We start from the raw sequence: 26064 nt of genomic DNA, 5'->3' as shown, positions 1-26064 counted from the left end.
CTTTTCCTCTAGGATAATTAGAGACTGTTTTTTGCCAACCTGATGTCTTCATACCTCTGAATCTTTTAGCATATACTTACTGTAAAGAATCTCCTAGTGGTGCGACACCTGGTTGAGTGCACATGTTACAATGCAATGCTTAAGGACCCAGGTTCGAGCTCCCAGTCCCCACCTGCAGGGGGAAAGTATCAAAGTGGTGAAGCAGGGCTGCAGGTGTCTCTCACCCTCTCTATCTCCCACCTTCCCTCTCAATTTCTGAGAGTCTCTACCAATAAATAAAGATAATAAAATATATTTGTTTTAAAAAGTAAAAGAATTTCCTGGCGTAATGTTGAAAGAACATTTCAGAATAGGCTAAAAAAAATTTTTTTAAATAAAAATAAAACAGCTGTTTTATTAGGTTCCTGGAAGCCCTGGTAGCAGCTTGACTTTCTGGTCTTGGGCCAGTAAGTAAAGCTAAGTTACACTGAAAATAGGTAAAAGAGGGAGAGACTTAACAGCAGACCCAAGGTATGAGTTACTTTCTCTCCTATTTCCATTCTCCAGCCATTTAATTCTAAATGCATGGATCCCCAGATAAAGAGAGGCTGGATACCAAGGGACCACTGTTCCTGTAAAACCATGTTTAAATAGTCTTCAAGGACTACCGATACCACTGTCCTACGCTAATGCTGAAAGGATTCCGTGGGGCCCCACCTGCCTCTTAGTTTGCTGGCTTTAACAATTAGCAGGCATGATTTACCATGTATTCCCAACAGCATAACATTCAAAATGAAGAAGCTAGTAGTGATGTATTTCCACCTTATGGAACTATTTGTGTTGTTCCAAATTGTCAACAACGTTTTTAGAACAGGAATCGTGCTTTAATCCAGCTTAGCTGTCTTAAATTGTCATGTATCTTTATTCTCCTTCAATACTGAACAGCTCCTAAGGCTCTCCTGAAGTTGATGCTTGCAATGTGTGATGGGATATCCCTCAGTGTGTGCGCCCAGTAGTTGGTCTGTCAGCACCACTTTCCAACTATGCAGTTTGGGCAGAAACATCACCTAAGTGACACTTCCCCTTACATCTCATCAGCTGACACAGAGCAATGTTCGCCAGGACTGGCTATAGTTGCTTTGATCACTCCATTCAAGTCGGGTATATGAGTCTTCTTTTCCCCACTGAACCAATAGGATTTGGTGGGGAGGTATCTTGAGACTTTACTGGTCCTCACTGAAGTTTACCACTTTACAATGTCTCTTTTGATGTGGTTTCCTACTTGATCCAGGAGGTTATAATCCATAGTCATTCTTTGATTTTCAGATTATTTTCTAGTTGATCCAGTGGAGTCACTTCAAGTTGCTGCCATGCCCTTCTGACATGTCCCTAACAGTCTGTGAACACTTCCTTGCATGTTGGCATAAGGTATTCCAGATTCATCTGCTCCAGTCCTGGAATCAGTCATTCCTCCAAAGATTACTAGTTCCTTTTTAAGAAACAGTTACTTTAAAGCCAAAATCTAGATGATAAGTATGTCCATTGCCAACAAGGTGTTTCTACTCTCTACTCTGTGAACAGAGCTAGAGAATATGTGTGTGCACAAATGCAGCTGATGTAGTAAATTCTATATTTATGTATATGCATATGTCATTTGAATGTCACATATAAGTAAATAAATGTGAATTCACTTGAATATATTCTATTCTAAATCAACAACCTAGGCTCCATTCTACTTTTTTCATTTTCTTTTATATATATATATATGATTTGTTGGGTAGAGACAGAGAAATCAAGATAGAGGAAGGGTGGAAGAAAGGGAGAGGGAAAGAGAGATACCTGCCACACTGCTTCACTGCTTCACTGCTTGCAAAGTATTCCCCTTGCAGGTCGAGGAACCAAGGGCTTAAACCTAGGTCCTCACATACTGTAATGTGTGCTCTCAACCAGGATCACCTCACCTTTTTTTTCTACATTGTAACTCTCTCTCTCTGAGTTCCAGGCTGATCTTCCTGCCACAGTATGGAGTGTCCTCATCGACCTGCTCTGACTTCTGAGCACATGGGTATTGTAAAAAGTAAAAACTAGGAGGCACTTTTGCAGTTTATAAAAACAGCAAGTTTATTAGGGGCTTCTGCAGTAGCAAAATGAACAGAAAGAAGGAACTTATTAGCCAACCATACATCAGGAGCCACGAGTCTAAAGTTTACCAGCATTCTACTTCCTCACACATGGGCCCCAGGACCAAACAGCACTGACAAGAACAGAAGGTCAAAAATGGAAAAGGGGGGGGGGGGGGAGAAAGGAGAAAAAAAAAGGGGCTGTGTTTCCCCCAGACACTCTCTTAAGTAGCTTTTAGTTCTCATAATTCCTCGTGAGTTTATGTCCTATGCTATAATCTGTTGTATGCCGATGATGCCAGACATAGGTTAATTATGTACATGGCTCATGAATTGTTTTTGTTTACAGTCAATAAAACAATGTGTTCTCAACACATGACATGGGCATCCTCCCCACACATTTCTCATGTCCCCCCATGAGGTGCACTAGATATCAGTTTGGGGGTTTGTGTGACCTGAAGTGGACCATGATAGCCTTCCACACTATTCCCAACACAATGTACACACCATCCTTCTCTGCCTTACCTAATGGCTTCAGAATAAAATTGTTCAGGAAAAGGAGGGAAAGGGGAAGAGGAATACAAATGTCCTTGAATCTGAAACACTATTTTCACTTTCTGTAGAATTTGAATGAGTATCTCACATGTCATTTTGCTGCTTAAGAAGCCATTTTATTGACTTCTGATTTTCATAACTGCTACTAACAAGTCAGTCATAACTCCTTGGTGTTTTTCTGCATGTAATTTCTTAGCTACTATTAACAATTTTTTCAGTTATTGGTTCTCACAATTTACTGTGATGTACCCTTGTGATTTTCTTTTTGTTTTGTTTTGTTTGTTTGTTTTTCCTAAGATTCACCAGGCTTTGAGAACCTGTGAGCTGATGTCTTGATTTGATTCTGAACCTTGTTGTCCTTTAACTCTTCAGACATTGTCTTCTTATTTCTCCCACCTCTCTTTCTACAAATCCAATTAGATACATGCTAGACTTTACGGCTTTTTCCCAGTATGTGTCTAGTACTCTGATCTATTATTTTCATCATTTTCTCTCTTCACTTCAGTCTGAGTAGCCGCTATACAGTCATCAATGAAACCACTAACCGCATCATCTGTAGGCTAGGGTATATATATCAAAGTCATTCAGTGAATTCTGAATCTTGGACGCTAAAACTTTTCCAATTTTTGAATGTCTACCTGCATTGTATAGGTTCTGATTCTGTGTAGAAACATCTTCACCTTTTGAGTCAGTTTGTCTGCTTTCCTCTACAGCTTCTTTTTTGTACTTAATTTGCAATAGTTGACTTCAAATCCTTGTCTGATAATGTCAGTAGCTAAACCACTGGTGCTATGATGGTGGGATGAACAGTTGTATTAAAATTCTAGTTCAAGGGACCAGGTGGTAGCACTCTTGGGTGAGTATATGTGTTACCAAGCACAAGGACCCATGTTCAAACTTTGGTCTTCACCTGCTGGGAAGAAGCTTCCAAAGTGGTGAAGCAGTGCTACAAGTAGCTATCTATCATTCTATCTATCTATCTACCTACCTACCTACCTATCTATATCTCTTTCTATTTCACTCTCAATTTCTCTCTGTCTTATCAAATGAAAGAAAAAGTAAAAAAAAAAAAAAGAGAGAGAGAGAGAGAAAGAAAGAAAGAAAAAAGAATAAATGGCTGCCAACAGCAGATGACATCAAACAAAGAGGAAATGAAAAGACTTATTACTCACAACGAGGAACTCTGAACAGAACATGGACACTTCCCAATCAAGTCCAAAAATTACCCAGGAGAGCACAGAAAGGAGATTGGCCTTGCAGTCATTAAAGGGTGGAGCTGACATGAAAGATTCCATGCAGGAGTCAGAGTTTCCATGACTGGAACTGTCCACAGAGGCTAGTAGAGTGAGCACCTGGCTGTTTTAAAAATTGACCCAAGTATAAGACTGAAGGGAAGAGGAGAATGGTGAGGCTTGAAAGTCACCAGTACTCAAACACTGGAAGTGGAGTTTGTGCTAAGATTTGAATGTTTATATCCCTCCCAAATGTCTATGCTGAGGCCCAAGTCCTCAATGTGAGGGCATTAGGATGTGAGGCTCTGCAAAACAATTGGGATTAGATGAAACACCAAGGATGGTGCCTGGAGCTGGGTGTTGACGTGCCTGGTTGACCATACATATTACCGTGCACAAGGAACCAAGTTCAAGCCCCTGGTACCCACCAACAGAAGTGGGGGGGAAGCTTCATAAGCTGTGAAGCAGTGCTACAAGCAATCTGCTTCACTCTCCCTCTCTACCTCATGCTTTTCTCTCAGCTTCTCCCTAGCTCAATAATTTTTTTAAAAAATAAAAAAATAAAAATAAATAAAAAATCTATCAGGAGCAATGGGTCCGTCATGCAGGTTCTGAGTCTAAGAGATAACTCTGGGGGCAAAAAATAAATAAATAAATCCCAAGATAGAATGAGTATTCGTGGTAAGAGACTAGAGGTTTTTTTTTTAAAGAATTTGTTTATTTATTAATGAGAAAGATAGGAGGAGAGAGAGAAAGAACCAGGTATCACTCTGGTACATGTGTTGCTGGGGATTGAACTCAGGACCTCATGCTTGAGAGTTCAATGCTTTATCCACTGTGCCACCTCCCAGACCATGAGACCAGAGTTTTGAGGGACCTTGTTAAGCACTCATAGTGCTTTGTGCTTAACAAGCGCAAAGACCCGGGTTTAAGCCCCCACTCTCCACCTGCAGGGGAGATGCTTCACAAGTGGTGAAGCAGGTCTGTAGGTGCCTATCTTTCTCTCCCCTTCTTTATCTCCCCTTCCTCTCTCAATTTCTCTCTGTCCAATCCAGTAAAGTGGAAAAAATGTAAGCCAGGAGCAGTAGATTTGTACTGCCAGCACTGAGCCCCAGCAATCACCTTAGTGGCAAAAGGAAAAGAGAGAGAGAGAATAGAGTTTCAGGGCCTGAAGTCTCCAGCCCTCCTCCCCAGGGTGGGTTGGTGATGGAGCATTCAGGACCTGGAACATGATGGTGGAGGAACACCTACCTAGGTAGGGGATTAGTGTCATGTGGAAAATTAAGAAGTGTTACAACGACTGTATTGTACTGTGGGCTGTAAACCATCAATCCCTCTAATAAAGAAAAAATATATTACATGGGTACAGTTGCACACTGAAGCCAACCCCACAGTTCCGTGCTCTCCCCTCCCTCAACCTGGAGTTTTCCTCCCTCTCCCCAAGTATAACTACCATAGTTTTCACGAAGTCTCTCTCTCTATATATATATCCACCTGTCAATCTCCATTTTTCCATCATACTAGGACATAGCACAAACATGGGCATCTGCATGCTGGGAAGGGGGGTTTCTCACCAGCAACTGAGTCTACTGGCTCCTTGATCTTGGACCTCTCAGCCTCCCTAGCCATTGTTTTAAGCCTCCCACTGTGTTGCTTAGTTATGGCAGCCTGGCCTGATAGAGACACTGTGTGAGTCTGCATCAATTTTATTTTTCTCTTATGCTTATTGGTCTTGTCTCCCAACCTATTCAGGTCTAATGATTTATTTTACAGAATTTTAGCCCTTTACATACAAAATAAACATAGTACCTATATTATCATTCTTCTTCTCCAGAGAGTATTCCTCTGTTCTCTGTAGGCTGATAAAGTGACAAACTGATCACCTAATTCCAATAAAAAATGGAAGTGGGCTGGAGCTGGACTGACAGTCAGTACGCCTCTGACTTCAGACGAGATGAGCGTGTTCAGGGGTGAATGGCCATAGACCACCTCTTACTTCAGATGGCTCCAAGTGGGACATGTCATGTGCTATTGGCAATTTCCTCCTTCCAGCAGCTTCCTTTCTCATGCACAGTCCTCTTGAGTTTTTGATGGTGAGACTGTTGTCTCCTTGGCCTGGAGGTTTTGCTCTTCTAAGAGTCTGTCTGAACTTAACCTTTTCACTTCCTTCCACATGTGAGCAAGGTCTTAAGGATCCTTCTCACATGTTTCTTGACAAATGTTCCTTTAGTTGTATTTTGTCTTCCAAATACTGAACAACTGTGACTTGAGAATCCAGCCCCCAGCACCCTGCATCATCCTAGCACTTGGCTCGGCATGGAGAGTTTGTGGCTCTGCTATCCCAGGCTATTCCTTGTGACAGTCCCAAATTGTTGCTTCCTTCTTCCCTCTGCCCAGTCCAAATAACCTATGAAAGACAAAGATGAGACTCTGGGGAGAAGGGTTGGAAAGTTCAGGTCCTGATGCATGATGTGGAGGAGGACCCAGACTAGGGAGTGAGAGTGTTTTGTAGAAAACTGAGAAATTTTACCTGTGTGTTAACAACTGTGTTTACTATAAACTATTAATATCCCCCAATTAACAAAAAAGGGGAAAGAAAGACAAAGACCAGTAATCCCAACATACATAGGAGAATTTTTTTTTCATCTCTATAAAGTGAGTTTTGTCTTCTTATTTTCCACAGATCTTTATTGCTTTTCAATTGTGGTTTATATATTCAATTTTTTTTCAAGTTGTTGTGGAATGAGGAAAAGAAAATACTGCAGGGCTGGATGGTAGTGCACTTGGTTGAATGCACATGTTACAATGTGCAAGGACCCAGGTTCAAGCCCCTTGTCCCCACCTGCAGGGGGAAAGCTTTGCAAGTGGTGAAGAAGGACTACAGGTGTCTCTCTGTCTCTCTCCCTTTCTATCCCCCCCCTTCCCTCTTGATTTCTGGCTGTCTCTATCTAATAATAATTTTTTAATTAAAAAAAGAAAAGGCAGGGCCACAAGGGGAAATAAGTGAATATATTGATTAATTAATTAATTAAAATAAAGATATTGCTACTTACTGTATTCTGCCCCATAGTGGAATTTCTCTGCTTCATTTTTACTTATCATGGAATTATTTTTATATAAGAGATGCCAAAATGCTGTTAAGGCAACAACGTAGTGTAAGAGATAGCTCACCAGATACAGTGGGTACCATGTTATGTGCACGGCCCAGGTTCAAGCCCCAGCAGCACATGAGTACCACAGCAATGGAAGAAGGGTACCCTGGTGTCACTCCCTCTACTGATCGGAATAAAAACATGACCCAGGAGCAGTGAAACTGCGCATGTGCCAGGTCCCAGCAGCAAAGAAGAAAGATGATAAAGCAATTCAGTAGGTGTTTTTTACTACATCCAGTGGTGTCTCCAAATATTTGTCCTCTTTATTTTCCAGTTCCTTTTTTTATCAAATCTTTTTTGTTAATGAACACTTACCATCATTCATTTGAGCCCCTAAGGCCCAGCCCCTCTCCACACCCTTTTGTCTTCTCCTCTCCTGTTTCCAGTTGTCAGTGCCCACTGGTTTTTTATTTTGTTTTGTCTCTTCGTCTGCTTGGCTTCCCTATACTGCACACAGGGGCAAAATCACCTCCTCTTATTTTATTTTTCTTTCTCCTTCAGGTTCATTTCTCCTCATATAATTCTTCAAATGGCAAAATTTCATCTTTTTGTAGCAGAAGCATATTCCATTGAGTATATATACCATCTCTTCCTTATCCAATCATCTACTGATGGGTACTTTATCTTAATTATTGTAAATAATACTGCAGTAAACAGGAGGGGGTATAGTCTTTAAAGTCAATCATGCCATACTCTTCCAGTAGATACCCAGAAGTGGGATTTTATATTCCCACCAACAGTGGAAAAGAGTTCCTTTTTCTCCACACCCTCAACCTTTTCTCCACACTTGCTGCTATTCTCTTCTGTTTGAGTCATTCTCACAGGCATTGCAGATGGTATCTTTCTGTGGCGTGGACTGTCCTTCCTAATAAGTGGTGCTGAGCATTTCGCATGTGCTTGCTGACTATCTGGATGTCCTCTCTGGTGAAGGATCATCTGCTCTTTTTTTTTCCCTCTAAGGTTATCGCTGGGGCTTGGTGTTATTTAACCCATTTTGTTGCCGTTGTTTTTGTTGTTACTGTTGGATAGGACAGAGAGAAATCAAGAGAGGGGGTGAAAACAGAGAGGGGGAGAGAAAGATAGACACCTGCAGACGTGCTTCACTGCCTGTGAAGCGATGCCCCTGCAGGTGGGGAGCTGGAAGCTACTCACCCCGGGGGGATCTTTACCAGGGTCCTTGTGCTCTGTGCCATGTGCACTTAACCCACTGCGCTACCACCTGGCCCCCTTCTGCCCATTTTTTAATTGGATTATTTTTGCTGGTGGTGAATGCATGGTTTCTTGGTATGCCTTGGATAGTAAACTCTTAGCAGAGTGGAGAGAGATAGCATAATGGTTATGCAAAGAGTCTTTCATGCCTGACACTCCAAAGTCCCAGGTTCAATCCCCTGTACCACCATAAGGCAGAGTTGAGCAGTGCTCTGGGAAACAAACAAACAGACACTTATCAGATATCTGAGGAACAAATGTCTTCTCCCATTAAATAGACTGCTGTTAAAGGCATATTTATTTTATGAGAAGCAGAGAGAGAACAGAGCACTGTTCCAGCCTGTGAGGTACCAAGGAGAGAGCATAAAGTACTATATAAAAAGGGGATAGAATAAATTGAAGATAGAATAAACCACTTGAGAGTGTGGGAGATAGTATAATGGTTACGCAAAGAAAAAGGAAGAAAGAAAGAGTTTCACACCTGAAATACCAAAGGTTCCAGGTGAAATCCCCCGTACTATCATGAGCCAGAGCTGAGCCGTGCTCTGGAAAAGCAAAACAAACAACAAAAAGCCGTGTGATTGGATTGTTGCAAGAACTAAAGAAAATAATGAGAAGCCTAATTTACCCAAGAGCTATCTCCCTGTGTTTCCTGGCCCCTCAGAGCCCATGTGGGTCACTTGCAGCACTTTCACTTCCCTGGAAATCACATCTCCTCCTTGGACCCTGGCACACCTTGAGATGGCACCTCCCTTGCTTCTCAACCTTTCTGGCAACAGAAGGCACTGTTTCTACGATGGTGGGTCTGGTCCAGGAAAGCCAATGAGAGCACAGGAAAGACTCCAAGGAGCCAATGGGCTGCAGCGTCGGGTCGGGAGGTGGGCCGGCCTCCCTGTCTATCTGAATGCCCTGTGCATCCAGGCTCTTGGCTTTCATGGCTGGCATGGGCAACCCGCCAGGCCAGACCCTGGTCTCCACCAGTCTCCCAGTCCCAGAGAGCATGACTAAATTAGGCTATTCTTAGCAGGGTCTTAACAGGCGCCCTTTCTAATGAGAAAGACAAAGTTTTGTCAGTATCTGTTTCTCAAACCCAAGCAATTACTTGCATCCTCAAATTCTGCCATACTGGGACCTGAGCAGCTCAGGGTCCCGAGTAGCCAGAGCAGGAAACGGGTGATTTCTGTTCTCATAGGCTTTGGCGAGGAGACAAGCCGGGGGTGCTGGCAGCAGGAGGCTTCAGTCCTCCCCCGGTGTGGCCTCCCCATTCTCTGCTTGGCAGCATCACTAAGCTCCCTGAAGAAACCAGACCTCGGGGCTGCCAGTTGCCCCCTGAGGCCCTGGAATCTTTGCCTCAGGCCTGCTCAGGCTCCATTTGTTTTAGGGCCCATCAGATTAACTCACCATCTTTGTATCCTCATTACTCCCACCCTGGGGTTCTGGGTCCCTTTATCTTACTCACACACGTAGTCCTTCCTCCATTTCCCCTACTTCCAGTCTTGGCTGCCCCTTCTAGTCCTTCTGACCTCAGCTCCCTCATCACCCATCACTGTCCGCATGACCGGCCATCACAGTAGTGTGCATTCCCATTCCTGATCTTATTCTCCTACAGAATCACAAATTCATCTGTTCATCTTCTGCTCCCAGACTAGCAGTGTCACCTCCACCCAGGCAGGGACCACATAGGCTTGCTCATGGGTGTGTCCCAGTAACACAGTAGACAATAAACACTGGCTGACTGAATGATTACACCCAAAATGCTGTGCTTCAGTGTTCAAGACCCTTTAGCAACCATTCTTCCTCTGCATTGGTGAGCCTAACCAACAGCCCTCTTCTCCAGACCCGCTGAAGAAATGCCCACCTTGCTGATGGTGAGGGAGTGGGAGGACGTCTACATTAAACACTAGCTTGAAGGAGACTATTGTCCAAACAGCTCAAAGGAGTGGGGGGCGGGGGAAGCTGCTGCCCACATCTTAGCCCTTGGGGATTTTCAAAGGCCATTTTACTGAGTTGAGAAGACCTATGTTTGTCAAAATAATGAGAAGAATGACCAAACTTGACTGAGTGCTCTGTCCTCATACCAAGAATGTTCCCTCTAGGGCAGCTCAGTTTGCTGTAACAAAATACCGTAGACTGGGAGACTTAAATAAAAGATTTCCAAGATCAAGGTTCCAGCAGAGTCTGTTCCTGGTGAAACATACTCCTTGGATTGCATGTGTCCTTGGATGGGGGGGGGGGTGCTCTGGCATTTCTTCCCTTTTTTATAAGGATTTTTAAAAATATTTTTTATTTATTTTTATTATTATTGGATAGAGGCAGAAAAAAATTGAGAGGGAAGGGGGAGATAGAGAGAGAAACAGAGAGAGACACCTGCAGCCCTGCTTTACCACTCATGAAGCTTCCCCATTGCAGGTGGGGACCAGGACCTTTAACCTGGGTCCTTGTGCACTGTAATGTGTGTGCTTAACCAGGTGCATCACCACCTGGCCCGCTTTTTATAAGTATTTTAATGCTATCGGTAGCCTCCTGTAGTGAGCCGCCTTTTACCACTGCTGGCTAGGCCTGCCACACAGAGAGCAAGGACAGGCCCTGGAGTCTGTCTGACCTGGCTATTTAGTCATGTAATTGAAGAGAAATCTCAGGAAAACCATGTCCTGGAACAGATGACACCTTTTTCCCTAAGTGTTTAACATTCTGGTTTTGCTAACTTCTTCCCGCATCCAGTAAGGATTTGTTGAGCATCTAGTCACAGGGAACACCAGTGACCAAGCCATGTGATCCCTGCCTGGCTGGTTGTGATACTCTGGTTGGAGAGTAAACAATGATACCAAGTTATAGACACTATCACCATTTCATCCTGACTTCTCCGGGCAGATTGCCTCACCAGTGTGTCCCGGAACCTCACCTCTCCAGAGCCCTAGCCCACTAGAGAAAGATAGAAACAGGCTGGAAGTGTGGATATACCTGCCAATGCCCATGTCCAGCAGAGAAGCAATTACAGAAGCCAGAACTCCCTACTTCTACACCAAAAAGAACTTTGGTCCTTACTCCCAGCAGGGGAGAAGTGATGGAGGGAAATAACCAGAGAGGCCCTGAATTCTAACTCCGTCAGGACCTGGAAAGATGAGGAGCAAGGAAGAGATATTTGGATATAGTAATAGGTGTAGGTGTGACTTGGAAAGGAAGAGAAGATGGAACCTTAAAAGGGGGGAGGCAAATATAGACAGATAGTTGTAGAAATAATAGTTAACCCATATCTGCACCCTTAGGAGAACTGCTGTGGCTTCCAATGGAGGAATGGGACACAGAACTCTGGTGGTGGGAACGGTGAGGAGTTGTCCCCCTATTACCTTGTAATTCTGTATATCAATATAAGTCACAGAGAGAAAGAGAGAGAGAGAGAGAGAGAGAGAGAGAGAAGGCAGTGAAAAGATAAGCAAATGATTCTGACAGTGATTCCAGGATAAATCTGGGAAAATAAGTACATGCAGAATGAAAGCAATGGAGAGGGAGGAGATTTCTTCAGCACCCAGCTACCCCCACCCCTCACCCCATTCTGACAGGTGACAAACAGCACACAGGCCTCCTAAAGGGACAGAGCCTGATGGAGGACAGCACACTGGCTCCTGAAGTTCAGAGTCATCTCTGTGGATGAGGAGGGAATCAGGATGGGAACCCGAGTGGGATGCCCATTACCGGCTCTGGCAAGACCCCAGCATTTGCAGTGTCTCCCCACAGTGACTCTTCCCTTCTGGACCCTCCCCATGCCTCTGCTTTGTTGTTCTCTATTTGACCACATCTGAGGAGTTTTTAATGGGAGAAAGGGCCAAGGAATGAGGTTGTTTGAGGACAAGGATACAAGCCACTAGCTGTGATGAATGTTCTTGAAAAGCAATTTATTTTTTCACGGGTAGCTCACTGGGCTTGGGAACAAAAGTGCTTTGGCTGCCTATCAAATATTAACAGAGGCTAACTGTTTTTTCGGTATTCCTCTCACCTCGCACACGCTCATTCGAGCCTCTCCCTATGCACGACAGACATGACATCGAGTTTAAGGGCTCCCTGGGGTCCTCTCCCAGGGTAAAGTGGCAGCTGCTTCCAGAGAGGCTGTCGGATCCTCTCCCACTGGCCTGTCCTCTCACTTCTCACTTAATTGTTTGCAAACAAGGGCTGGCTTACAAGGACAATTTCCACTGCCTGGTGGGCAAGGAAGAAATGGTCCCCAGGAAATGAGAGGTCTGGTGGGGAAGCTTGGAAAATACCAGGAACCCAGCTGTGGTCATGCTCACAATTCAACAACAGCGGAAATATCCAGAAATACCTTGCACCACTGAGCCCAGTACTCTGACCACGTCCTCCATGAAGCTGCCATACTCACCTGGGAAAACAGTTCCCAGTTGACTAATGGCAATTTCTCCTGAGGATGGACTCGCTAGCACTGTGGTGTGTCTGCAGGGAAGACCTCTCCCATGGCGGCAAGAGAAACCACTGATCCTCTGCACACCTCTCTGGAGCCCTGTTTTTGCCCACTGATGGCTGTGTTTGCCTGCATGGGGGAGTTCTTTAAAGCCCTGGGAGATCTGATGGTGAGAGCAAAGCAGGGGCTTCGGTTTGCTGCTGGATTCTCATACTACTGGTGAAATGTGATGGTGTCTGAAACTACTGTTCGGAGAGTGTGAGTTTTAGCAATCATCTTGGGAAGTCAGAAGTCTCTTGCAGGTGGATATTCTTCAAAGAAGTCCAGGATAAGCCCAACCTGTCTCTCCTGCTCACTCTATTTTTTTTAATAAACTTATTATTGGTTAGAAATAGAAAGAAAATGAGAGGCGAGGAGGAGGTAGAGAGGGAAAGAGACAGAGGGATACTTGGGGCTTTACTTCACCACTCATGAAGAAGCTTTCCCCCTGCAGGTGGGGACCAGAGGGCTGAACTCAGATATTTGAACACTGAAGTGTGTGCACTCAATCAGGTATGCCACTGCCTGACCCACTTTTAATTCTTTCATTTGTTATTAATAGTTTGTTACAACATAGTAAGATTATTATTTTTATTTATTTATTATTGCATAGAGACAGAGAGAAATTGAGAGGGGAAAGGAAGATAGAGAGGGAGAGAGGTACCTGCATCCCTGCTTCACCACCTGTGAAGCTTTCCCCATCCTTTCCTGGTTTGTTTATGGAAGCCCTTCTTTCAGGTGTGTGATGGAATCTCAGTGTAGTTTTAATTTGCACTTCTCTAATGATAAGTGAAGTGGAGCATTTCTTCATGTCTGTGGAGCTATGTGTATCTCTTCTTTAGAAAACTGTCTGTTTAGCCCACTTTCTCCTGCTCACTTTCAAGCTAATATCTACCTCTAGCTTTGCCATCGGGATGGCTGTCAGAAGCCAGATGCCAGCAGAGGGTGAGGCTCCGCCTGTGGAGAAAACAGACATCTCAGCTAGATCACACTGGAGAGTGTTCACGGAGGTCCCTGCGAAGAGGGCTGAAGTCAAGGGTTTGAGTTTGTTGTCCTGAAGAGCCTATCATATTTCTCTTCTTTGTGACTAGGTCTTCATCCCCTTTAAAACAACTTGAGATTAATAGCCAGGAATAGGCTTCCTTTGCCCACTTGTCAACCTCAATTTGGGAACTGGGACAAGTCCCCAAATGGAGACACCCAGCCCAGCTTCTAACAGGATAGCATAGGCAGAGTGTGGAGGGGCAGGTCTGTGTTCTCCTCCCTCCTTCTGGAATTGTGGTGGTCTCTAAAGAAATTAGACTCCTGGGAGTCGGGCTGTAGCTCAGCGGGTTAAGCGCAGGTGGTGCAAAGCGCAAGGACTGACATAAGGATCCCAGTTCAAGCCCCCAGATCCCCACCTGCAGGGGAATCACTTCACAAGCGGTGAAGCAGGTCTGCAGGTATCTATCTTTTTCTCCCCCTCTGTCTTCCCCTCCTCTCTCCATTTCTCTCTGTCCTATCCAACAATGACGACAATAATAACTACAACAATAAAACAATAAAGGCAACAAAAGGGAATAAATAAATAAATATTTTAAAAAGAAGAAGAAAGAAATTAGACTCCTGATACTCACCTACTTGCACAGTTCTGGGGGTGGGGGGGACAGGGGGGTATATTGACCTTGCCACTAGCTTTTGACTAGTAGAATTGACAGAAATGACACTTGTGACTTTTGAGGCTAAATCAGAGAAAAAGTCTAGTGACTTTAAACAGACTATCTTGGGTCACACAATGAGAGGTAGACAAGCTCCAGAGGTAAGAAGTCTGACTACCTGGTTAAGCATACATCACCAAGACCAAGGTCCCAGGTTCATCACCCATCCCTCCGCCCTGCTATCCAACATCAAGGGGTCTGCTTCACAAGCAGTGAAGCAGGTCTGCATATGTCTATCTTTCTCTCCCTCTCTATCTCCCCACCCTCTCTCAATTTCTTTCTATCCTATCTAATAAAAATTAGAAAGAAAAAACATGGCTGCCAGGAGTGGTGGTTTCATAAAGTCAGCACTGAACCACAGGAATAACCTAACCCTGGCAGCAATAAAAAAAAAAAAAAAAAGAAGTCTGACAGGAGTCAGGTGGTAGCGCAGCTGATTAAGCACACGTGGCTCGAAATGTAAGGTCCGGCATAAGGATCCCAGTTCAAGCCCCAGCTCCCAACCTGCAGGGGAGTCTGCAGATGTCTATCTTTCTCTCACCCTCTCTATCTTCCCGTCCTCTCCCCATTTCTCTCTGTCCTATCTAACAATGATGACATCAGTAACAACAACGATAATAACTACAACAATAAAAACAATAATTTTTAAAAAAAGGGCAACAAAAGGGAAAATAAATAAAAGTTTAAAAAAAAATAAAAGAAGTCTGACAACCCTGAGATTTCCATATTGACAGGAAATCTCCACAGAGGGGCTCCCTAGAGACAGCTCTTAGCTGGTGCCAGTTTCTCCACCCTCCTCAGCTGATGTGCCAATCATCTTGGGAAGTGAGGAGGGGGGCGGGGAGCCATACTGGATACCTCTCAGCTGAGGCTCAGGATTCCAGCTCTAGTCACACCAACTGCAACTATGAAAGAGAATCCACACAAAAACCACCCTGCTGGACCCAGTTCAATTGTGAAAGACTCTAACAAGTTGGGGAGTCGGGCTGTAGCGCAGTGGGTTAAGCGCAGGTGGAGCAAAGCACAAGGACCGGCATAAGGATCCCGGTTCGAACCCCGGCTCCCCACCTGCAGGGGAGTCGCTTCACAGGCGGTGAAGCAGGTCCTCTCTCCATTTCTCTCTGTCCTACCCAACAACAACAACAATAATAATAATAACTACAACAATAAAACAACAAGGGCAACAAAAGGGAATAAATAAATTAAATAAATATTAAAAAAAAAGAATGGTGCAGGGCGGCAGGTGTCTCTCTGTCTCTATTCCTCTCTATCACCCCCTTCCCTCTCAATTTCTGACTGTCTCTATCCAACAAATAAAAGTGAAAAAAATTTTTAAAAAAATAAAAAGACTCTAGCAAGTTGCTAATAACAATTGATAGTATATCATAAGTCACTAAGCTTGAGAGCCTTTTGCAATGCAGTGAAGGAACCCTGGGGCAGAGAGCCTGATATGTAGAAGGAAGAAGTTTGGAAGGAAACCACCCCCATCAGTCGATCAATAATATTAGGCAACTTTTTTCCAAATCTTCTGCCCACTGCAAATTCTATTTCCACACTAATATATGAAAGAACTAAAATCAAAGTGACTCTCCTTTTATTACTAATTTTTTCCCCACCAGAGCCCTACTTAGCTCTGGTGTGTATTGGTACTAGGACTTGAACCTGGGGCTTCTGGTTTCCCCAGCTGTGGTTCTCTTTTTGAACAGGTGTGGGAGTCTAACCAAGTTCTCCTTCTTCCACCTCCTCCCACAGTGGCCCCTGAGAAAGAGATGAGGTCTTTCAGGACTGTCTCTTTGGTTCTTCTCTCTCTCTCTCTCTCTCTCTGTATCTATCTATCTATCTATCTTTTTTTAATTTTAATTTTTTTTTGCCTCCAGGGTTCGGTGCCTGCACTATGAATCCACCGCTCCTGGAGGCCATTTTTCCCATTTTGTTGCCCTTGTTGTTACCCTTGTTGTTGTCATTATTATTGTTGTCGTTGCTGTTGTTGCTGGAAAGGACAGAGAGAAATTGAGGGAGGAGAGGAGACAGACAGAGGGAGAGAAAGACACCTGAAGACCTGCTTCACCACCTTTGAAGTGACTCCCCTGTAGATGGGGAGCCGAGGGCTCGAACCTGGATCCTTACTCTGGTCCTTGCACTTTGCACCATGTGCACTTAACCCGCTGTGCTACCTCCCGCCCTACCCACTTCCTCTTTTTTCCTTTCCTAAAAAGTAAGCAAGCAGTGACAACAAAATACGACGGATATTTTTTTCATGAGCAGTGACTCAGAAGGTATCTGAGTCACACCCTAAATCTGCCTGAAGTAGCCTATACACACACACTCTAGGACCTTCCCTTTTTCAGACAGAAGATCAGGCCCCTGGGCAGCACCAGCACCTCTGGCCTCCTCAATGCCCTGCCTTCCTCCAGCCAGGGTTGTTGGCGTCACAGCCCAGTGAGCCTTCCTGAAACATGTGAATGCTTTTTCTTCCCAGAGACTTTACTGTCAGCATCGACTTCTTGCCAGCTTTATGCAGAGAAGAGGTAAACATACATAAAACCTGTTCTCTTTTTTAGAATGGTTTGTGTATTTATTTATGAGAAAGATGGAGCAGAAGAGAGAAGCAGAACATCACTCTAACATATGCAGTGCTGATTATTATTATTATTATTATTATTATTATTATAACACTTGGGAGTTTGTGCTTGAATGTCCAATGTTTTACTCACAATCCCTGTTGACTTAATGGAGAAACAGAGCCCCAGAGAAGTTTAAATTATCAGGGGGAAAAAACAAAGTCTTTGTGGCCAGGTAGTGGCACACCTGGTCTAGTACACATGTTACAATGCACAAGGACCTGGGTTCAAGGACTGGTCCCCACTTGTAGGGGGAAAACTTTGCAAGTGGGAAAGCAGGTGTGCAGGTGTCTCTCTGTCTCTCTCCCTCCTGATTTCTTCCTCTCTATATCCAATAAATAAATAAAGATAATAATGATAATAAAGTCTTCTTTTTCCCCCTGCCAGCCTCAGATCTAGCCTTTCTTCACAGCCTCACAATTCTACCACCACTAGAGAGTAAGGGAAGGGTACATCTCTTTTCTTCTTAAAGTCAATGAAGTTGAGCCCCAACTCATGCTCTGGCCTTGGGAGTGGGGAACAGAGTGACCCAGCACAGCCCCTGCCCTACCTCTGTCATTCCAGGTGACGACGGAGGTGGAGCTCGCCTGGAATGCAGCTGTCCCCGGAAACAGTGTGTACAGCATAGATCTTGTTCTCTTCTCATCCTTGCTGCCAGATCTCCCCATGTCTGTTTTGCTCGTAATGCTGACTTCTTCTCAGGGAGGCAGAGGCCTTGCATAATAAGCACTTGACTCCTCTCCAAAGCCAAGGTTTGTTCCAATGGGCTTGACTTTCAACCTCCCTACGTCTCCTTGAAAAGATGGACCGTGCTTTTGTACCACAGGACCTGCCAGGAATAGCTCACACCCAGTGCTTTTGGGAGGGGCGGCCATGAAGAAGGGTCCACAGAGCAGCGAGACATCTAAAAGTTACCATTAAGATGATGGACGCCTTTTTCCATGGTGCTTTGGGCAAGCCATGGAGCTGTATTACTCATCTTCTCTGGGGGAGGTCGCCATGCCAGAGCCCTGTGCTGCTGTGGCCAAGACACACACTCTGGGGACCACACTTGCATCCTTGGGAGTAGAAGACACAGGTCAGAACCTCAGTGGGCTCTAACTCAGGAGGTTCCTGACAGCTCGGTGCACTCCTGCCCCAAAATGGGACTTGGATAAAACAGACAAGAGGCCCTTCCAGTCCTCTGTGGCCATGTGACAGTCTCTCTCTCTCTCTCTCTCTCTCCCATTAACTCTTCCCCAGATTGGTAGAGTCTCCCAAGAGTCTTCAAACTTCCATAGCCACACCTCCCGGAAGTCCAGTCTTCAAACTCCCAGCAAGAGAAAGTTCTTGCAGGCAAGGCCATGTTCTGGCCATTTCCCTAAAGTCTGAGCCTACTCCACGAACATCCATAAGAATAACTGCCAACCATGCAGCTGCTGTGATGACCGAGGGCTGACACAGTACCCAGAGGCTGGGCTCCAGGCTTGAGAGGAAGTAGGTCAGCCTGAACCAACAAACGGGGCTTGCAGCCTGCATTTCCTGCAACTAAGAACGGGTGTCTTAGTTAACAGAACTCAGGAAGGTGTGAAGGATCTAGAACCTGGGGAAGCTCTTGGGGAAATACTCCCAGATCACCCTGAGAGCCAGTGGAGTGTGTCAGCAGCAGAGAACGTCCCTTGCATGCAAGCAGGACACTCTGGATTCAACCCCCAGAGTGTGGCTAAGCTTTGCTCTAGCCTCTGTCTCTCAAATAGAAGAAGGAACCATGACCCCAGTCCAGGAGAAACTGCTATGTGAAAGGGTCGTGGTGGTCTCTAGAGTCTTGGTGGTCCTTAGAGAAAGCCCGATGGCATCCCATTTTACAGACAGAAATAGTCTTCTTCTAGCCTTTGCCCTTCTTCCGTAGCCAGTCAACAGCATCAGGTTGAGCCTGATGTAAAGTTTCGAGACCTCCTTTGAATCTGGAGAGGTGGTAGTCGTTGACTATGTGGGTCATAGTCTGTCTGGAGCCGCAGGGGCAGTTCGGGTCGTCTCTGGCTCCCCAGCGATGGAACATAGCGGCGCACCGGCCATGGCCTGTTCGATAGCGACTGAGGAGGGCCCAATCATAACTAGGTCAAAAGCCGGTTGACCTAGCCAGTGCTAGGTCAAAGCCGGGTTGACACTTGCAGGGGTCTGTGATGAGGTGTTTGTTCTTTACCTCAGCTGACTGCCAGCTCTGTTTCCAAGAGACTGGAACAGAGAAGTTCAGTGTAGGCGTAGGGGACAAGATTGGGTGACGAGACGTCAAGCGTTGGACAGGGTGGGCGAAGATATCCGTGTATAATGGCAGGTCCGGTCGAGCATAGACGTGGGAAATGAACTTAGATGATGCCGCATCCCGACGAATATCTGGCAGGGCGATGTTGCTAAGAACTGGCAGCCATGGAACCGGGGTGGAACGGATGGTTCCAGAAATTATCCTCATGGAGGAATATAATTTGGAATCGACCAAGTGGACATGGGGGCTACGGAACCATACTGGGGCACAGTATTCTGCAGTGGAATAGCATAATGCCAGAGATGATGATCGTAGTGTGGAAGCGCTCGCACCCCATGAGGAGCTGGCCAGTCTTGCAATGATGTTATTCCTCGTGCCCACCTTTGCTGCAGTTTTTATGAGATATTTGTGAAATGACAGAATGCGATCGAGAGTAACGCCAAGATAGACTGGCTGGGCTTCATGCTGGATTCTCGTATCGCCAAGCTGCACAGAAATAATGATCACCAGGGTCCCAGGATGCAAAGGCCCAAGGATCCCTTCCTGTATCTGTCAGCTATGAGGAGGTGTTTCCTTGTGCTAACCCTGAAGGTTGCCTGTGTGGGGACAAAGCCAAGGGACCTGAGGAGGCCATCTATGGTTTCAGCCTCCTGGAGTCGCGGCCACACAGGACTCTCTGCACATCTCTGCACGAGGGCCTAGGGCCACACCTATGCTCGCTATTTACAACAACCATTTTTCATTCTCTCATTGTCCAGAAGTGGGTTCTACTGCTGTGCTTTAAGTTTTTTTTTCCTTTTTCTTTACCTTCCTTCGGTATGTGAAGTCTCCTCTCCTGAAATATTATAATTGTCTTTGTTTACACTATCGACTAGCTTTTGAAGGTCTTTCTGTGCAAACACAGCAAAGATAAATTCCAGCCAACTCCCAGCTGAATGATTCTAAGCCTGAAGTACTGGGAGGGCCTCGCGAGTGGGCCTTGCCTGGACCTGGGGTCTTAAGAGGAGGAATACATTACCCCTGACATTTCCAACAGGAGCTTGATGGCTCCCACAAGTTGGAGATGAGCTTGTACTCAGGAAAGGGCAGGTACACAGAGGTGTTAGGCCTGGCTCTGTGCTGGCCGCCTTCAACTCACAGCCTTGTGGCCTGGGACCCAGATCTGTGTGCTGGATTCCTGCGGCTCCCTGGCCTCTGCCTGCCTGTTGGCTCTGCCATGGGGAGTCACAGCAAGAGAGCAGAGTGACTGGGGGCACTTAGTTCTCTTGCCATAGGGTTCCTAGGCAGGCAGTCCTCTCCCTACAGGTTTTACTGACTCCTCTCTTTTCACCTCCCCAGGGCTCTCCTATGACCTGGTCCTTGCAGTCACCCTCCAGACTTGGCAAGGACTTGGACTCTCCCGAAATATCTTGGCCCTGGGGACCACTCATAGCAATAACAGTCTTACTGGTCCCACCTAATTCTTTTTCACCATTTGTATCCAAGATTACCGCTGGGCCCAGAGTCCACCCTACTCCACTTCTCCCAGTGGCTATTTTACTCACTTATTTATTATAAAGTGTGAGAGTCCAAGAAAGATGGAGGAGGAGAGAAATAGGGGCCAGGCAGTAGCACACCTGGTTAAGTGCACACATTACAGAGTGCAAGGACTCAGGTTCGAGCCCCTGGTCCCCACCTACAGAAGGAAAGCTTTAGGAGTGGTAAATCAGGGCTACAGGTATCTCTCTGTCTCTCTCCCTTTCTCTCCCCTCTCAATTTCTCTATGTATGCAATAATAAACAAATAAAAATATTTTAAAATATATTTTTAAAAATTAATTTTAAACAGCTTTCTTTAAAAAAAGAGGAGAGAAATAGAGACAGAGAAAGATACCTGCAGCCCTGCTCTACCGCTCATGAAGCTTTCCCCCTGCAGAAGGGAACCAGGGTCTTTGTGCACTGTAGTGCGTGAACTCTACCAGGGGAGCTACCACCCTGTCCCAGATATTCAGAGGAAGGGGAGAGAGAGGGAGAGAGACAGAAAGCCACCTATAGCCCTGCTTCACTACTTTTGAAACTGTCCCCCTGCTGGTGGAGGCCTGGGGCTCAAACCTGGGTCCTTGTACATTGTAACATGCGCTGAGCCAAGTGTATCACCATCTGGCCCTGAGTCAGACATTCTGAAGTCTGTTACCTCGATTACATCTGAACTTCCATCATTCCTGTTGGGTAGGTGTGACCTCCTGCTTTCATATATAGATACCAGGAACTCAGAGAGATTAGTCAACTCATCCAAGATCACCCTGTTATTAAAAGGGGGGAGGTGACATTTGAACCCACACCTGGCTAGATTCTGAAGTCCATCCCTCTGTTCCTCCATTCTGGTACTTGTAGGTTTCTGCTGACAATAGCCAACCGAGCAGGAAGATGGCAAGCAGACACCTATGTGTGGCTTCAGAGAGTTCCCAAGCTGGGGGCTGGATGATGGCACACCAGGTTAAATGCACATAGTGTGAAGCACAAGGACCATACAAGGATCCCGGTCCAAGCCCCTGGTTCCCACCTGCAGGGGGAATAGCTTCATAAGTGGTAAAGCAGGTCTGCCAGTGTCTATCTTTCTCTCTCATTTTATCTCCCCCTTCTCTCTCAATTTCTCTCTGTCCTATCCAATAAAATGGAAAAAATACCCGCCAGGGGCAGTGGATTTGTAGTGCTGACACTGAGCCCCAATGATAACCCTGGAGGCAAAATAAATAAATAAATAAATACATAGGTGTATCTGAGCCATGTGGCACTGAAACTGGAGAGGCCGAAGGAGCCCAGAGTGGTGATGCCAGCAGTCACTGAGGATACAAATCAGGCTAATAGAGCCCTTCTAGAGTCTGGGACAGATTTGGGATTCAGAGCCCACTAAGGATATCCTGGTCAGCATCCTAAACAGCATCCTAAACATCCCAAAGGGCTCAGTCAGCATCTCTAGTCTTCAGTCAAATGGGGTGTGAAATTCACAGCCGGTTCACTTCAGACCATCTAATATTCACCAAGTCACTGCAGAGTATTGCATGTCCACCTGAGCTCTGAACTCCCACAGTTGGGCATTTTCTGGACTAACAACTGCTCCTTGGACTTACACATATGCTTGCAAACCTTTTTGCTTCCTCTGCAATCAATCCTCACCACCTGCACCCCCCCACACACACACACCCCCACACACACATACTCTTTTTGCTAGGCATTCAATGTCCTTGTTACTGAAGGCAATCCTTTGTTGATTCTCAAGTGAGAGGCTGTGAATGATAAACTCAGCCTTGGTTTGAAGACTGTCTATTTCCCCCTCATTCAAGAATGGACCTTTAGTTGGCCATCAGTGACCAAGCTGACAGCACATTGTTCTTCTGATCTGGGATGATTTGCCCCATTATCTCTTGGCTTCATGGTCACTGCTAGGAGGTCTGCCGTCCGCCAGATTATCATTCCTTGTTCATTACTCAGTCTCTTAGCTCTGCTGTGTCTTCAGTTTTTTTTTATTGGGGGATTAATGGTTTACAGTAAATACAGTTATTGATACATGTGTAAAATTTCTCAGTTTTCTGCAAAACACTCTCACCCCCAGCCTGGGCCCTCCTGTACCATCATGCATCAGGACTTGAAAGTGCCCACCCCTGAGTCCTTTACCTTGGTGCAATACACCAACTCCAAGTTCTGCTTTGTTTTCCTTTCTGTTCTTATTCCTCAACTTCTGTCCATGAGCAGGATCATGCAATATTCATTCTTTTCTTTCTGACATGATTTCTTCAAGCTCCATGCAAGATGGAGTGAAGAAAGTGACTTCACCATTTTTAGTAGCTGAGTAGTATTCCTTTGTGTATATAGACCACAACTTGCTCAGTCACTGTGCCTGAGTTTTAAAATGTGTGCCAAGGTGTTGCTTTGTTTCTTAAAATATTTATCTGTTTGCTTGTTTGTTTGTTGTGTATATAAAGGAAAGAGGAGAGTGGGACCAGAGCACTGGTCTGGCATGTGTGACCCTGGGCAGTGAACCCAAGACCCCACACTTGCAGGCTTGCACAGGACCTACTAAGCAACCTCTCAAGCAGCTTCGTTATTTTTCAGTTTACCTGATGGCGCTTCATCAGTCATTCTTCACCGCTCCCTTGTTCTGGGAAAACTCCTCATCAGGAATGGTTCGTTTGCCCACCATTGCTGTCACACCGTCCTCAGGATTCTCAGCTCCACCTGCTTCTCTCTAACCGGCCCTCTGTGCTGCCGATGTTACTGCATCTTTACTTCTTGACGTGGTGGATTCGATTCTAGTTCCCATCGGTCCCGTTCTATTTTATGATGAGGTCTCCTTGTCTTTTCAGATGATTTATTTCACCATGTCTTTTTGTTCAATTACCACGTTCAAGTATTTCTAGTTCTGAGAATGGGAACCTTCTCTCCTTTGACTCTATTAAAAACTATTTCAGCTATTAAAAATGGTGAAGTCACTTTCTTCACTCCAGTAAAGTCCACATCCAACACATCTAAGCAAAAGAAGATGAATGGACTTGTGGAAATAAACACACCCAACTCTGCACTCACGCCTGTGGCCGTGGAAATGATAAGTGCTATCTCACCATCCGCAAGGACCAAGGTTCGAGACCCTGTTCCCCACCTGCAGAAGGAATGCTTCACGAGTGCTGAAGCAGGTTTGCAGGTATCTTTCTCTCTCCCTCTCTAACTCCCCCTCACCTCTTAATTTCTCTCTGTCCTTTCTGTCAAAATAAAATAAAAATAGATAGGAAAAAAAAAACCTAGTCTGATCTGGCTGGCTTGGCCAGGGACTAAGTTCTCTCTGCCTAGGCTGGAGCCCAGGCCTCCTCTGATCTTGCCATGACCACTCTGTCTGGCCATGCCTGAGTCTGGGGCAGCTGGGGGCTGGGGGCTGGGGGCTGGGGCAGCACAGTCTGCAGTGGGGGAGTACTGGTGCCCAAGGCAGAGGCAGGGAAGGATGTTTTTAGATAGAAATGGTAGCTGTCCTCTTCAGAGCCCAGTTCCCCAGTTCCAAAGGCCACCTGCCCCCATCAGATCCTCAGTCTAAGCCTTCCGTCACCTTCCCGCCATTAATTGGGTGTTACCTATCTCCCTGGCATTCCCTCTCTGATTTTATTTTTCTTCCTTTTTTTTTTAAAGATTTTATTTATTTATGAGAAAGATAGGAGGAGAGAAAAAGAACCAGACATCACTCTGGCACATGTGCACTCATGGCACAGGGATCAAACTTGGGACCTCAAGCTTGAGAGTCCAAAGCTTTATCACTACGCCACCTCTCGGACCACCTCTCTGTGGATTTTCTAACTTACTTTATTTTATTGCTTGTGTATTTTTGTTTCATTTTATTTTGGATAGAAACAGAGAAAAATTAAAATGGGAGGGGGAGATAAAGTGGGAGAGAGGTGAGAGAGACAGACACCTGCAGCACTGTTTCACCACTCCTGAAACTTGACCCCCCCATTGCAGAAGGGAGCTGGGGGCTTGAATCTAGATCTGTGAACATTGTAATATGTGCACTTAACTAGGTGTGGCACTGCCTAGACCCTGAATTTTCTTATTTTATTTTATTTATTAATGAGAGGCATAAGATGAAAGAGAAAGAAGAACAGACAGCACTCTGGCACACGTGCCGCTGGGGATCAAACTCAGAACCTCCTGCTTGAAAGCCCTACACTTTATCCGCTGAGCCACCTCCTGGACCACATGGATTGTTTTCCTTTTCTGTCATGTCAGCCTGCACCATCTCTCAGAGCTGTGTGGACTGCTCTAAGACATTCAGCCCATTCTCTGAAGTGGGACATCATGATCTAGGGGCCTCAGGAGTTCTTGTCAGCGCCTCCTTGGGTCCCTGGTCCAGAGAGCTGGCTTCCACGTCCCTGTGATCAGGTGCCCTGAGGAGTCCAGGCCTCAGCAGTCATGCCCCTCCTTTGCAAAGTGGAGTCCTGGCGGCCCAGTGCTCCCTTCAAGTGAAGCTGCCCTCCCCTCCTTGCACTGACCTCCCCCTGTGCTGTCACATGGACCACCTCTCACCAGCCCTGCCACCAGCAGCCTCCAGACCTGATTTCCTTGGCTGCTCCGAGCCTTGGCTCCCACCTGTGAGGCCAAGAGCAGAGTGCTTCCCTCCCAGTGCAGGGGGAAGTGACAAACACCAGCTCCAGTATCTCCCTCTCCCTGTGCTGTTTCTCTGTCAGGAGCCCGCCTCTGGCATTGACCTCGTGAATCCACTAGCTCTTGACGGTTACACCAGGCAAACACAAGTGAGCCCCAGGTTTCACAATCCCACGACTCCAACAATTCTTTCATGTCTCTGACAACCGCAGAGTTTTTCCCTGGGGAGTGAGCCCCCCCCCCTTGCAGGCCCCTACTCACCCATTGACGTGAGGTGACACTCCCAGGCCAGCAGTCACCTTTCCTGTGTGAGCAGATGTCACCTCGTGGGATTCCAGGTGGCCAGACCATATCCCTTCCGCCTCCCCTTCCTGCCACGTGTTGACCCCTGCCCACGCTGACTCAGGGCCACTCGCCCACAGAGGAGGGCTCCCCCTCACCTCCCCTGGGCCATCCTCCCAATTCTGAATGATTGAACGTGATTGAACATGACAGTCCCTCTCCAGGCCCGGGGGCAGAGGGGAGGATGCCAGGCAGAGGGGGTGGACTCACCTTTGGCTCTGCTCTGAGTCACGGCTCTTACTCACTCCCTCCCCTAGGTCCCCATTCAGCCTCTCACTTATGCTCCTCCTCCTCCAGGACCAGCTTCTGCTCACATGATCCCTTAGACACAGCTGGATGA

At 46.0% G+C, this 26064-nt stretch overlaps 1 long non-coding RNA gene across 2 annotated transcripts in view; it reads right to left on the bottom strand.

The window, feature by feature from the left end:
* LOC132534323 (uncharacterized) overlaps positions 1–25816 on the bottom strand; it is a 131134-nt gene extending 105318 nt beyond the window's left edge. The window contains exons 1-2 of one of the 2 annotated variants that reach the window (XR_009546046.1): positions 25644–25816; positions 81–172 (exon numbers count right to left, since the gene is read on the bottom strand). This is a non-coding gene — a long non-coding RNA (uncharacterized LOC132534323). Of the gene's footprint in view, positions 1–80; positions 173–17568; positions 17678–25643 lie in introns of those variants that run through there. The other variant, XR_009546047.1, reaches the window with a different exon arrangement.
* Between the last annotated feature and the right edge of the window lie 248 nt (positions 25817–26064).

This window comes from Erinaceus europaeus, chromosome 18, assembly GCF_950295315.1.
Source record: "Erinaceus europaeus chromosome 18, mEriEur2.1, whole genome shotgun sequence".
Classification (NCBI taxonomy): domain Eukaryota; kingdom Metazoa; phylum Chordata; class Mammalia; order Eulipotyphla; family Erinaceidae; genus Erinaceus; species Erinaceus europaeus.
Note: the sequence above shows the minus strand (reverse complement) of the source record. Positions and strands in the feature narration are given on the sequence as shown.